Genomic DNA, 13,963 nt, shown 5'->3' on the forward strand with positions numbered 1-13,963 from the left:
TATTTGAAAGCAAATTTAACCTTTTCTTCTTTAGGTTAAAACAATCCAATAATCTTGCCCCTCCCTGATGGTGCAGCGGGTTAAAGCACTGCACTAAGAAGCTTAAGCCACTTCCACATGAGTTTGATGCCCCAGAGGTGACCACATGGCGTGGCAGACCTCTCCTGACCTGCCCGCTACTCTCCTCAGCAGTGTACTTCGTAGATCTGCCTGTTCTGCTCCCCATTCTGTCCCTAGTGAATACCCCCACCGTCCACATCTCTGGCCTATACCCCAGTTCTGTATGAATAAATAAATAAATGTTTTTAAAAAATCCAATAATCTGAATACATTTCCAATTCCAATATTTACAGTTTCTTTTATAATCTTTTATATTTGATAGTATTTTCCAGTTTTTATATATCATTCATAAAACTTGAAGATCTCCATGGGAATCCTGTTTTACTGAAAACTAAAAACTTTGCAAAGAAAGAAAAATATATTATTTGATTTGGGAAAAATTCAACCTTTTATTTCCATATAAGAGCTATTAATTAATTCAGCATCTTATGAAAAATCAGCACAATCACCACAGATAAAGTCACTGCAGTCTTTACTCCTTTCTGTCACCAGGAACATTAGCCTATACAGAACTCCTGAATTTTTTCATTCTGTTCTTGCATTCCTTTCACTGTTTTCTTGAAGTCTTTTTCTTCTCCTACAGGCCATGTCTTGCAAGTCTATATTTGGGTTCATTTTTCTTTGACTAATCCAAGGAATTATGCATCATGCCAAAGCTAGTTGTCTTGCCAACACCAAAATGGGTTCTGAATTCAAATACAAAGATGACATCTGGAATGTTCTTATTCATTTCAGCCAGCTTTTCCTGAATTTTCTGTCTTAGGTGAAGGACATCAGTGACACTCGTTTCCTCTGAATTAGGCTGTTGGTCATGAACTTCCTGGTCCAAAATGTTACTGTGTTATTCAGATAGAGATAGATCTTGAGACAGCCAAGAAGGAAATGCAAAATTTCAATTCTTATGTCAGGATTAAAAAGTGGTTAAATATTACATTCTTTGTATAACAAAGCTTTTTCAGCTTCTACTGTATTCCAATTGCAATCCTAAGGAAAGATTAACTAAACAATTCCTATCAGAAAAAGACTCACTTTTCTCAGTGAAAAATAAGATGAAAATGATAAAGGATTCTCCCCCCTTTGGGACAAAAAAAAAATTTTTTTTTTTTTGTTTTTGATAAAGGATTCTCCCCCCTTTGGGACAAAAAAATAAAACCTAGTATTAGTTATTATTAAATGTTTATGATATAGCAGAATATTTTAGCAATACTTAATCCTTAATCTCAACTAGGATTCAAAGAGACAATTTAAATTCTATATCTAAAAAAAAAAAAAGAGTGCATTTTATAATTTTGAGTAGTAGAGTATGGACTGACTCGTTCTAAAGATGCCACTGGACCAAGTAATTCTTTGCTTTTCATAGATCTGGGGTCAATACAACCAAAATTATATTAGAAGAAAGAACAGAAAAAAAAATGCATGGTTCACAGCCAGTTCTTACAAAGCTATCAGGCAATGTCTACCCAGCATAGGTCAGATTCCTTGTGTTCAGGGTTCAGGGTGAGAGCTAAGGTCTGAAGGCACAGGACTGAGGACTCGTTAGGGCATGAAAACCTGAACTCAGGCTGTCAGACCCTTGTCCCCAATACTGACAGCAGACCCAGATCTTCATATGCCTTTTGCCAGGAAGACCCTTTCTTTGTTTTAGGGCAAATACATACTGTATCCTGTGAGCAATAGAGACCACTAAGTATTAAGGGGGGCAGGATCACTGCCAATAAAAAAATGTATGTGGCAGTATTACTAACACCACTAAAATTGGCTCAAGTACATACATGATTCCCAAAATGTGATTGAGTACCTAGGAGTAACTGTATTAGGTGCAGAGACAGCTAGAGAGTTAACTTGAAGACATGAATACACTGGGACAGATATGGGAGCCATCACCTTGCTCTCCCAGAACCTGCTCCTGAGGACAATAATGTGAGTGTTGCAACAGATTTAAGGGGGACTGGGACCAGACCTTCTTGTAGTGCCCCTGAACTGTGGACTTATTTGAAGAGGAACATCACCAGAGATATGCACACTAAGCAGGCGATGTATGGAAATTTGGGGAATTTTGCAAGAACTCAGGATCAATAGCTTACACATTCCTAGTAAAGGCTTACATCATCACAGATATGTAGATCAATCTTCTTTAGACTAAAACATGGAAAAAATGATACAGTAGAATAGGAATTATTGAAAGAAGAAAAAGACACTAAGGATTTGAGGCTTACGCTGGTCAAACATGGTGTATGGCTATTCTGCCTTCTCACTCTCCTAGATTTTCTGTGAAAAGTGTGCCATCTTATCCAGCCCCAGAGTCAGTCAGTTCTACTTGAAAGTGACAGCCCTTCTCACCTAGCAGATATAATCCTACCATGGAGAAATTATCACTCATAGCTGACCATATAAATTCTAGAACTTTACCTGGTGATAAAACGTCATGATCTATCCACAACTTGGGGTATAAAAACATGTAAAAAATTTAAAAACAAAACAAAACAAAAATACATACACATATTTAGCATATATCTATATCTATCTATCTATCTATATATATATATCTATCTATATAGATAGATAGATAGATAGATACAAAACCCAGTTATATATGTATACAACAAATATAAGTCCCAGATAATGTGATGTTCTTTTCAAATTCTCCAGATCTTACTATTTTGATGTTAATTGCATTTTTCCAACCTTGTTGCTTGTCTAGGGCTATCTTGATGATTACAGAAAATACAATAACTAAAACCAAACCTTATGCTCAATTAAGAAGTCAATGAAATTATGTGGGTGTTTCTACCCAGACTTTGCTTTGCTTTTCAATAGCCAAGAGACCTCACCTTGCTGTTTAGGTCCTCAGAACAGCTCCTTTCCCCTTAAAGATGCAAACAGGATCAGAGGGGCTAGGCATATGCTGGGCTGCATGGTAACGCCAGGAGAAACCTGCAGGAGATCAAGGATGAAAGCTTTGTTCCCAGGCATACCCTGGGATGCCAAGTTGCAGCCTGGAATTTTTACAGCAGAGTTTTAAACCCCTGACAATGAGAGTTTATAATGGAAATGCTGCCAGACCTTTAACTATAGCGACGCCACTATAATATTTATAAGTACCTTATACTCTTTCCAAACACATGTGCTCATTACTTGTGTCTCTGCTTCTGCCTCACTTCGGGGGAAACGCTCTGTATAAACACAACAGATTGGCTTGCTTATACTTTCAGAGTCTAATTGCTCTCCATCTCTATCTGTTAGAAGAAAGCCTGCCCTTGGGGCCAAGCAACGAAGCCTCTCCCACTGTGTTTCACCCTAAGCGCTCTGAGCCACACAGCCTTCCTTTTTCTTCTATTGGAGTTAGTCAATCTTTACCTCCTTTAGAAATTTCTTTTAATACACGGGTTGGAGACAACCCGTGAACCAACTGGTTCTGACAGAATCTGACCATTAGTCAGGTTTAAGTAAACAGGGGAAGAAACAGCATGCACCAGTGAAAGGCCACTCAAAGTGCTGACAGTTTATCTAGTCCAACATAAATAGGTTTCCAGGGAAATGGATCACCTAATAGTGATGTGGAATGACAAAGATTTCCTTATTATACTATGCAAACCTCACAGGAATTGTTTGCCTCTCACAAAGACATGCTGAATCGCTGTTCTGAGACAGCACACATGCATGGCTTCCAATGAGGTGACAGAGGAAACATGTCCTCCTTTGCAGAGATAGATAGTGGAGGCTCCTCCACACGGTGACTCAGGTCATTGTGCTTCTGGCGCTGCAGGATAGAACCAGTATCATTGCTACAAAAAGAGAGTATATATCAATCACGGAAATTGTAGCCAGCATTGGTGCCCGTGCCTCGGAGTATAAGTGTGCATTTAATGGTAGTGGCCTCATGACCTAAGACTTTCAGACAAAACTCAAAAATAAATCAGGAGTCTAAAGCATAGATTTGCACACAGTAATTTCATTATTGATTCCAAGGTCATGAAATAAAGCAATGAACTGACTTATAAGGCCCCTGTGCCCTCAAGGGGCAGCTCTGGGAGGCAATCAGGCCCAGCCACAGTAGCAGGGCCATGATGGACCAGGAAGCATGACCACAGCAAGCATTCTTCAGCCAAACATCATCTATCAAAGTCAGATGAAAACCCCAATGTTGATGGCTCATCATGATAACACATAGTCATACAGAACATATACAGAGACAGATTAATTAACTTATGCAGCAAACTTTCTTCCAGAGTAAGGTATCCCAACAGACCGCATGCAGCCTGGAAAAGTAACATAATTCATAAATGTGCTGTCATTATAAAGTACAGAAGCGCAGAAAGTACTTTGGTCATCTGAGACCCCTCTCATGTTGGGAAGGAAGATGACATCTTGTGTGGAGAGTCCATCATGCACATTCTTCTGGAACAGCCCTTTTTCCCAGGACACTTTGGGTACACTGCATTTGAAGTAAAGCAGAAGAGCTTTGGGAACCAGCCAGAAAAAGACAGACAAAGAGCCTGCTGCAGATGAATTTCCATCTGCCCCCAGACTGCAAATGCTGGTCCCTCATGGGTGATGTCTGCGTGCTGACATGCTGGCAGGCAGCACAGCGACAACTCTGTGATCAAGGAAAGGAAACTGCCTCTGGTAATGATCCTACTGTTAATAGCAATGTTGCATTCGTGTTTTTAGTGTTGAATAAAGGAAAGTAATGTACTGGCATTCCAGTATTGTCTATTTAGAGAGAGTTAGGCACAATTTCACTTATTGCTCCTGGAGCTGTGGCAGAAGGGCCACCCTCAATGGTCGTTTTTTTCTCCCTCCTCCAAATCTCCATCACTATCAGCACATAGGACAACTTCAACTATAATATTCAGAGCACAATATTCAGATGAAGTTGGTATAGTATTAGTTGGAACTAATACATGGGAAGGCGATGCAGTAATACAATTGAAAGAGTCTGCAGAAAATACCACATAGACAGAATACCCACAAATTGGTTAGGTGCCAGGAAGGAACATGTACAAAGAATCATAAAGAAGTGCAGGACCATCTTCTGCCTTTTTGTACTATACAACATAATACTGTAAAAGAAGTAGGGCAGTCACCAGCATCCAGGAAAATCTCAGCCCTCACGGGGTAGAGGTGGCCTTTGTATTTCAGAGTGACACAAAGTTGAAGTATGGTGAAGGTTTCAGGTCTCTGGCCTTCTCTCTGTGTGCATAAGCCCCACAGCAGGCAAGGTGGTGGGTTTGCTCACAGAGCCCAAGACACCTGCCCTGGGACAGAACTGTCCCATGCCCCCACACAGTCTAATTTAAGCACCATGTTTTGGAACTAGTCTATATTTGAATAGTTGATTTTAGATAACTCTTGAAAACAGGAAGCAAATGCTATAATTTTAAAGAACTATTTGGCAATCAACCCAGGCAGAATAACAATCCTATAATTTTTAAGTTTAGAGGAAAAGAAAAAAAAACAGAAATTTTATGTTAAAGCTTTATTGGTTTTATTCCCTGTAGTCTGTCAGCATTTACTATGGCAGATAGAAGGGAAAAGTAGAGAAGCAAAGTTGCCTAAGCATATAAATAGTTGAAAAAGTCCACAATCCCTCTTTCAAAAGAAAGGTGATATCATGAGAAATCACTTTCTTTCCAACTGTAACATACACAATGAAGGAAAAACAAACAAACAAACAAACAAACAAAGGAACTTTTTGCAAAGGCAAAACTGAAACTAATAAAATCATCATGTTGAACATAAAAGAAAAATAAATAAATGGTGAGAATGTGACTTCCCTCCCATGAAAATGTTGCCATAGAATGGCACAGCAGTTATGAAGAGAAGAGCACTATTTCCAGAGATGCCAGCCTCCATCTGAAGGAAATCTGAATTCTGCTCCCAGAGCAGTTTTCTCAGCTCTCTTCAGGGCCCAACTTAACTCAGCTTCTGACAGGACAGCAGTTCAGAATGAAGCAAGTGATGGTCCAGAACTGAAGAAAACTTTAAATAACATCCTGTTACTTTCAAATTTGGAGATCTTAAATCCAAGCACATATAATAAAAATTCCATATATACTGGAGCTAAATAAATAATCTGAACAGTGGCTTGAACCCAATGAAACTAGAAATTTAGCAGAAGGAACAAATAGTTATTGTTCAGAAAGAAATATTGACTTGTTTCTTGACCTTACAGCTCTGCAGGCTCTTCCACTTCTGTGTGTCCCTTAGAGGATTGAGGGAGCATGGCTGTCACAAAGCAGGTGGCTTTGGTGAGTACTCTGGATAACAGAGTGCTTTCACATTTTCCTTCTTTGGAGAAAAGAAAATCTTAGAAGATCTTCACAGAAAGAAGTAAACCTGAACTCATTCACTCTGGAGAGTTATAAGAAATTTGTTGGTGAATAGGAATGTTCCCACTGAGACACAAAATATATATGTAAAATCTGCATGTTCTAGATTCACTATTAAAATGTGTCTTATGATAAACATACAGTGAAAATATTCTCACTTTGAGCTTCAGTAAGTATCACAAATCTAATTATGTACATTAACATAGTAGTGAGATTCCAATCTTAGGAAGGTTGCTGAAATCGATACAACTATAAACCTCACAAAATATAAATGCCCCTCCCTATAAAAGATAAAAGAAAATTATTCTGAAAATGAAAAGTAACTATTTAGAAAGTGAACAACTCACCTGCCTGCCTTTTTAATAATATGCACCCTCTGGGGCTGTGTTCTTCAAGTCAATAACTCTTTCAGTGAGCATATGCCTGCATAGAGTAATAGACAGAAAACAGCTCTTTTAAATAAACAATTGGGTGCTTGAACTTTATGTTCCTAATCTCTGCCTCATTAATCACTTTCAGAATTTGTCTTTAACAGTCCCGAAGATAGGAATAAAGGATGGAAGAAAGGAAAAGTAAATTCCTGAGCCCAGTGAGATTGGTGAGACAAAGAAGAGCTGAAAATCTACCTCCTGTGCTTCCCCCACACCCCGAAAAAAAAAAAAAAACTGCAGGAAGCTTGTTTGAGGTGCCCAAAGTGAGTATTATGCTATAACTGCAATAGAAATCAAACTCTGAATTGGGAAACAGCATATGAACTATCATTTCATCTTTCAGAAAATGAACCTCATCTGTATTTCAGCAGAAACCTATGGAAATACTTAACCCATATATTAATGCTTTTCATTAAAAAAATTAATAGAGTTACAAACTGGAAGTCAAGTCCACCTCATAAAGAGATAGAAGTATAGACTTTATGAATGCAAGAATAAGAGGAAGAGGAGGCATAAGGGTCAAAAACCACTTACTCTCCCTGTTCTAGCCTCAAATGTCCTGATTATCACATTGGAATCAAGGGAAAATATAGGGACAGTTTCATAGAAATGGAGAAAGAATTAACAAAAACATTTAGCCTCTTACCTGTTTGTAATTGTTCCCTTTCCTTTTTTAAAACTTAAGTGTCTTTACAGGTCCTAAATAAATTCATCATCATTTTCATGTTTACCAATGGAATGTAAGTGTGAGGTTACTGGTTTGCGTAGGTCCATGTTCCAGAATGCTGTGATGAGTGACCATTCTTTGGGATGTCAGCGTGTGCATCCTTGTGTTTTATGTATATCTAACATGTAACACAGGAATGTTCCTGATTTACAGCAGTCAGTAAAACAATAGGACATACTCCTTTTGCCTGTGGTTGTTAGAAGAACTTCATTGCTTTCCAGCTGACAACTGTCCTACTGGTTGTCGAAGAACAACATTCATATGAAGAAACCCAGTTGTGTCACTTTGTGTCTGATGAGATAATAAGAATTGCACTTTGAGGGTTAACACCAACTTGTGGATATCATCAGTTTACTCAAAGATGTATCTGCCACATCAAATATTTTTCCAGAATCTGATCCATGTTAAGTGAGGGAACAAACAGCAGTGAAGTTAAAAAAAAAAATCACTGCTTAAATATTTCACCTAGGCTTTTGTCTTTTTCCCTAATAACATAAACAATCGTAGATATTTGTTGTGTGCTTTACTAATTTAATATTCCCTTCCCCAAGTAAAATAGAGCAGCAGAAGTTCATTATCCTGTCATATCTCACTTCTAGGTCTTATCGTTTAACACATTGGAATTCTTCAGTGTATATCTTCCTGGGAATTGTGTCGGATATTAACTTCCTGGGAATTTAAGTTGACACTATTAACAGAGAAATAAACAAAAGTGAACTGAACAATGAGCACATCAAGGTCTACTGTTACATAATAAAAAAGAGTAATGGAAACACCACTTCCCTTGTTTGGAGTAAGTGTAACTCCTTCTATCTGATATGATTTTAGTTGTTTTCTATAGTATTCTACTATAACAACCACGTGGAAATCCTGTTATTTTTGTAATAGACAAGGATATTTGGTCAGGGGCTTCAAGACATATCACACTTACACTCATCAAGACAAAAAGCAGAAAACATCATCATATTTTTTATGTGTTTTTGATAGAAGTGAAATGTCAACCCAAGAAATACTAGCCACTGGGAATTGTATTGGCACCTAGAGGGTCATCTGGATTTATATAATCTTCTTATTGGGAGTCTTTAGGATGTGAATAAAAATGTTCTCATTTCCACAGCAGTTAATAGCAACTAGATATATCTCTGTAAGCACAAACCTGGCTGATCAAAATTAAGCAACAGGCCACAAAATGCTACAAATCAATAACACATATAAATAAACAAACAAAAACCTGAACAAGATCTCATGGAAAGAATAAAAGGGGGTATATTTTGACTGAATGGATATGCTTTTTCATTGGGTCATACTATATCCTTTATTAAGAAGTGTATTGAAAACTAGATGACAAATTTACAAAAGATTTGATCATTTCATACCCTGAACACAACAAAACTATTCTTGCTAATTCTTAATGGACACTCATTTTTTTTCTTATTTAGGCTTAATTAGAGAAATCTTAAAAAAATACTATATAATTAACTTTTTGGTTACATTTTAACCCTACCATCAAAATATGATTATGTCATGGGCTACATAAAGTAAAGAGTAATATTTTATTCTGTGTTTTAAAGTAATACCGTAAATGTGTCAGCTCTAAACATCCTTTCTTTGATTTAAAAAAAAAAGTGTTAGTTTGAGTATATTAGGAGGTTCCTGTCACTAAATTACATTTTCTGAAAAGCAGTCATTAATACAGACAGATTACAGAGAATTCTAAATTAAAAAGATTATTCCTCTTTTAAACTGTAAAATTCTTACCTGACCTTGATAAAGAGTAAGAGCCCCTCAACCATTTCCTTTCAGTATAACTATAAGTACATAATATTTCAATGATACGCCATATATTTTTCCCACATTCAGAATTCTTTTGATTAATATGGGGGTGCAGGTACAAAAGATACCACAGAAATAGTTCAGTTTGCTAAGCAAACATAGAACTTTCTACCTGCACTGAGGGCATCAGGAAGCGTGACTCAGCTACATTTCATGTGTTTCAAATTGTCATCGCTATTATCCTAAATCACCCACAATCATTACATCTGTGGCCTCTTCAAATTGGCTCCTGAGTCCTTTTCACACAATCACAGTAAGCGTGGAATGTCCTCAATTTTTCAAATGCCAATATAGTCTGATGTTATCTTGTAAATTCCCTGTCCCAGACATGTAATTAGTTAATCTTCTAAGAAATTTTGGTCTCTTTTCTTAGGAAACATAGAGATCACATTCTGGAATCTAGGCTTTGAAATTCAGCATTTCTAGATTAATGACAAGGAACTCAATCATTACATGGGAATTTAGTTTCCAAATTGATAGTTAAATAAGAGACAGCATTAATAGGAAGAAAACACCCCAAGTCCACCAGTATCCAATCACTAATCTCTCCTAAATGAAGATATCATTGCCTCCTTTAGACTGTGATTGAGATTAATGAGATACAGTTAAACAGCTTGAACTTCATCTGTGACACCACATACCATGTTTTGTTGAGTTTGAAAGACCATAGATTGGAATATGTCTCTTGGCTCCAGAGCCATGCATTGCCATTAGAACAAAGACCTGTGCTCTCAAGACCAGCCCAACTGGCCCAGAAGAGCTACATGTCCCAGTGGCTCTTTGTCCTGGGCTCCTGCCACATAGACTGCTTCCAACAACCAGTGCCAGCTTCGCATTGGCTCATGTCATTTCATTCCTCTATTGTTCTGACTTTATTTAAGTAACTCTATCTAGAAAAGAAGAAAACGACTATTTTCATTTTCATTCTCTATTAAGCAATGCAGAAGGTTTTTATATTTTAAACTGGGTTTTCAGATTATTTCATCTCACATTCACCCAGATATAATGTTTTATCTAAAATCTCCATTTGGAATTCATTGATAAAGTGTCAAACATCATATAATCACCCATTAGGAAGTGGTAATGGCCTGAGTGTGTAAAGTCCTTTAATTAAATTACTATTAGTTGTATCAGAGCATTATCTCGCTTAACACAGTGGTAGCAATTTCACCAAAAAAAAAAAAGAGATTATTTAATCCCAAATTTTGGTAATAACATTAAAATATTTTGTAAACAATAATTATGGCAGTTATAAAATTTTCTTACTGAAGTTAATCTATAAGCATCTCTAAAATGGTCATAAATATTGCTTTGAAGACTTAAAATTATATGTCATAGAACAAATACAAATTTTGCTATTTATTAGCTGGTCAAGAGAAAAACTACTTACCATATCTGGGCATCTTTGCTAAAAAGATAATTAGAATAACTATTTCTATTTCATAAATTGTAGAAGCATTAAAAATATCAAAGGAAGTGAGGTAATTAGAACACCACCTGTAGGCCTTTTATTTACAACCAAGAAAGGCTAAAACCTGTTGGTTGAAACGATTTTTTAAAATGCACAAAATATATTAAAGAAAGATTTTCAATATGTGATATCAGGCAACAGAAAATAATAAAAAGAGACAGGAAAAAAATCAAGGAACCTGATGTTGTCCGGCTGACTGTCTTAGAACCATTGCCACAGCACAGGTGGGTTACACAGAGACTGGGTGATTTGAGTTGAGAAGATGAAGCTGAGATTCCACAGAGTCCAAGAAAGCTAGTTTTGGCAGACCTGGAAAGGAAATAAAATTCTGGAAATTTGTAGACAACCCTTTCCTGTGTTCAATTTAGTACTGATCTTTGCACCATGGCTGGGAAGAACAGCATCTGAAAAGAACAGAAGCATGTTGCCAGCCCTCACACAGACTGGAAATAGCATCTGTTCCCACAAACTATTGTGGAAAAAAATATGACTCGCCAAGCATTAGATAGAGTACTCAGGATGGTTTTTAACTCCAGAGTGGGAATTAATTAGGTCAAGACCAAGTACTGTCTGGTCCCACCTACAAAATCTTACAAGCAATACATCAAAGCATCAAAAGCTTCCAAGTTGCTTAACTACACCACAGAGCATAGTATTTTAAAGCATTCACTATCCAACAAGATAAAATTCACAATGTCTGGCACACAATTAAAAATTATCATAAGCAAAAAATGATCACAAACATGGAGAACAAATCAATAAGTGAAAACTTAAAGGAGGAATATAGGGGCACTGAGTAAGGGATTTGAGTAAAATAATAGCAATACAAAAATTAGTGGGTAAGTATAAATTGTACAGGGAAGGGGGAGAGAGATCAAAACAGGGGCAGGAGCACACTGGACTATGGTAAAGGTGCACGGGTGAATTGGTGGGAGTTCTATGGGGACTACACCTGAGAGGTGAAAGCAAACTTTGTACAAAAGTGAACAATGATGCAATATATATACACATAATTTTATATATGTGATATGTATATATCATATATATTGATTATATAAAGTTTTAAAAAGAAAATAAATGAAAACTAACAACTGACCTATATTAAAATTAACAAAGAGATTAAAAGTATTGAAACTATATTCATATGTACAAACCTAAGGGATCTATAAAATAAAGTTCAAATTAAACTTTTATAATGAAAACTATACCTTCTAAAATAAAAAAAATGCATTGGATGGAAGTAATGGCAGAACAGACACTAAAAAAAAATTAGTGAACATGAACACAAAGAAATAAAAGCTACCCAACATAAAACAGAGTGAAAAAAAGAATAAGAACATCACTGAAATATATTACAACTTCTAATTAGGAATTCCAAGAGGAGAGGGTGAGAATAGAAAAATAGTTTTAAAGAAATGTGTGCAAAATTTCCAAATTTAATGTGATAACTTACACATTCAAGGAGCACGAAAAAATTCAATAAATAAAAATGAAGCAACTAGAGAAAGGCACAGTGCTATTAAATTGCACAAAAGCAGTGATAAGGAAAAAAATCTTTAAAGCCACAGTGGGGAGGGAAAGGTATATTTGAACAAAGGACCAAAGATAAGTGTGATAGCAGATTTCTACCTAAAAGTATTACAAGCAGAAAGATGGTGGAGACAAATATTTATAATGTTGAAAAAAAATAAATAAACTGTCAGCATAGAATTCTATGGGGAGGAGGGTAACCTTTAAAAATGAAGGCTAAATAAAGACTTTTAAGACCTAGAAAATGTTCAGAGAATTCATCGGCAGACAACTTACAGTACAAGAAATGAGAAAGTAAGTTCTTCAGTCGGTCAATTCATCAAGATAAAATCAAAATCCTAAATATTTAGACCTAATAAAAAAGCCCCAAAATACATGGATGCAAATTGATTCATTAATAATTTTAATAAATTTAACTCTATTAACACTATTTTTTTTCTTTCTGTGAGATATACTGAGGAGAATATAAAGTCAAGCTGCAGCCTAGGAAAAAATACTACAAAATACAAAGCCGATAAAGAACTGGTTTCTAAATTATAAAAAAAAAAATCTCCAAGCTCAAAAATAAGTTAATAAACAGCCCACTTTAGAATGGGCAAAACAACTGAGCATTTTGCCAACAAAGATAAGCACTTAATAAATAATTATCAAGAAGATGTTCAGAATTATCTTTCACTAGGGAGCTAAAAATTTAAACAAAATGAGCTACCATTATACACATATTAAAATGATCAACAGTCAAACACTTAATGTCAACTTTTGCTAAGAATGTACAGTAACAAAAACCTTAATTAATTTATGATGGAAATGAAAATAACACAATCATTTCTGAAGATTATATCTTTGTTTTTGATAAAATTAACATAGCCCTACCATTTTATCCAGCAACTGATTTCCTAATGATTAAAAAACTAATCAAAATATATGTGCACACAAATGTTTATAGAAGCATTAATTATTGAAATCAGCTAGAAAATGTTATATACTTTACGATTCCATTTATATAACATTCCAGAAAAGACAATCCTATAGAATTGTAAAACAGATCCATCACTGACAGCATTTTAGGGGAGAGGGAATAAAAGTTGAAGTACTTTTGTGAGGTCAGAGCTATTTATATAAGACACTGGACTGATAAATGTAAGACCCAATCTAGCAAAATTCTAAAAATCTTTGCAACACAAATATTGAACATTTAATTTTATAACTTCCTACAAATCCATTTAGGAGGTCAGGGAATCCAGGATAAAATGCAGAAAATGGGCCCTCCCTGGCGGCGTATTAGAGCACAGCACTAAGAAGCTAAAGCTACTTCAGCATGAGTTCAATCCCCGCCTGCCCGGGAGGTGACCACAATGGTGCAGCAGACCTCTCCTGACACGCCCGCTGCTCCCCGCAGCAGTGTACTTACTTAGTAGGCCAGTTATGCTCTCCACTGTCTCTGGTGAAGCCTCTCACCGCCCCTGAAACTCCAACTTGTACTCCAGTTCTGTATGAATAAATAAATAGATCTTTTTTT

At 36.2% G+C, this 13,963-nt stretch overlaps 1 pseudogene; it reads right to left on the reverse strand.

The window, feature by feature from the left end:
* Window positions 1-592: 592 nt before the first annotated feature.
* LOC101634913 lies at window positions 593-2,547 on the reverse strand (annotated as a pseudogene).
* Window positions 2,548-13,963: the final 11,416 nt, after the last annotated feature.

Source organism: Condylura cristata, unplaced genomic scaffold (genome assembly GCF_000260355.1).
Source record: "Condylura cristata isolate star-nosed mole 26May11 unplaced genomic scaffold, ConCri1.0 scaffold00009, whole genome shotgun sequence".
Lineage (NCBI taxonomy): Eukaryota > Metazoa > Chordata > Mammalia > Eulipotyphla > Talpidae > Condylura > Condylura cristata.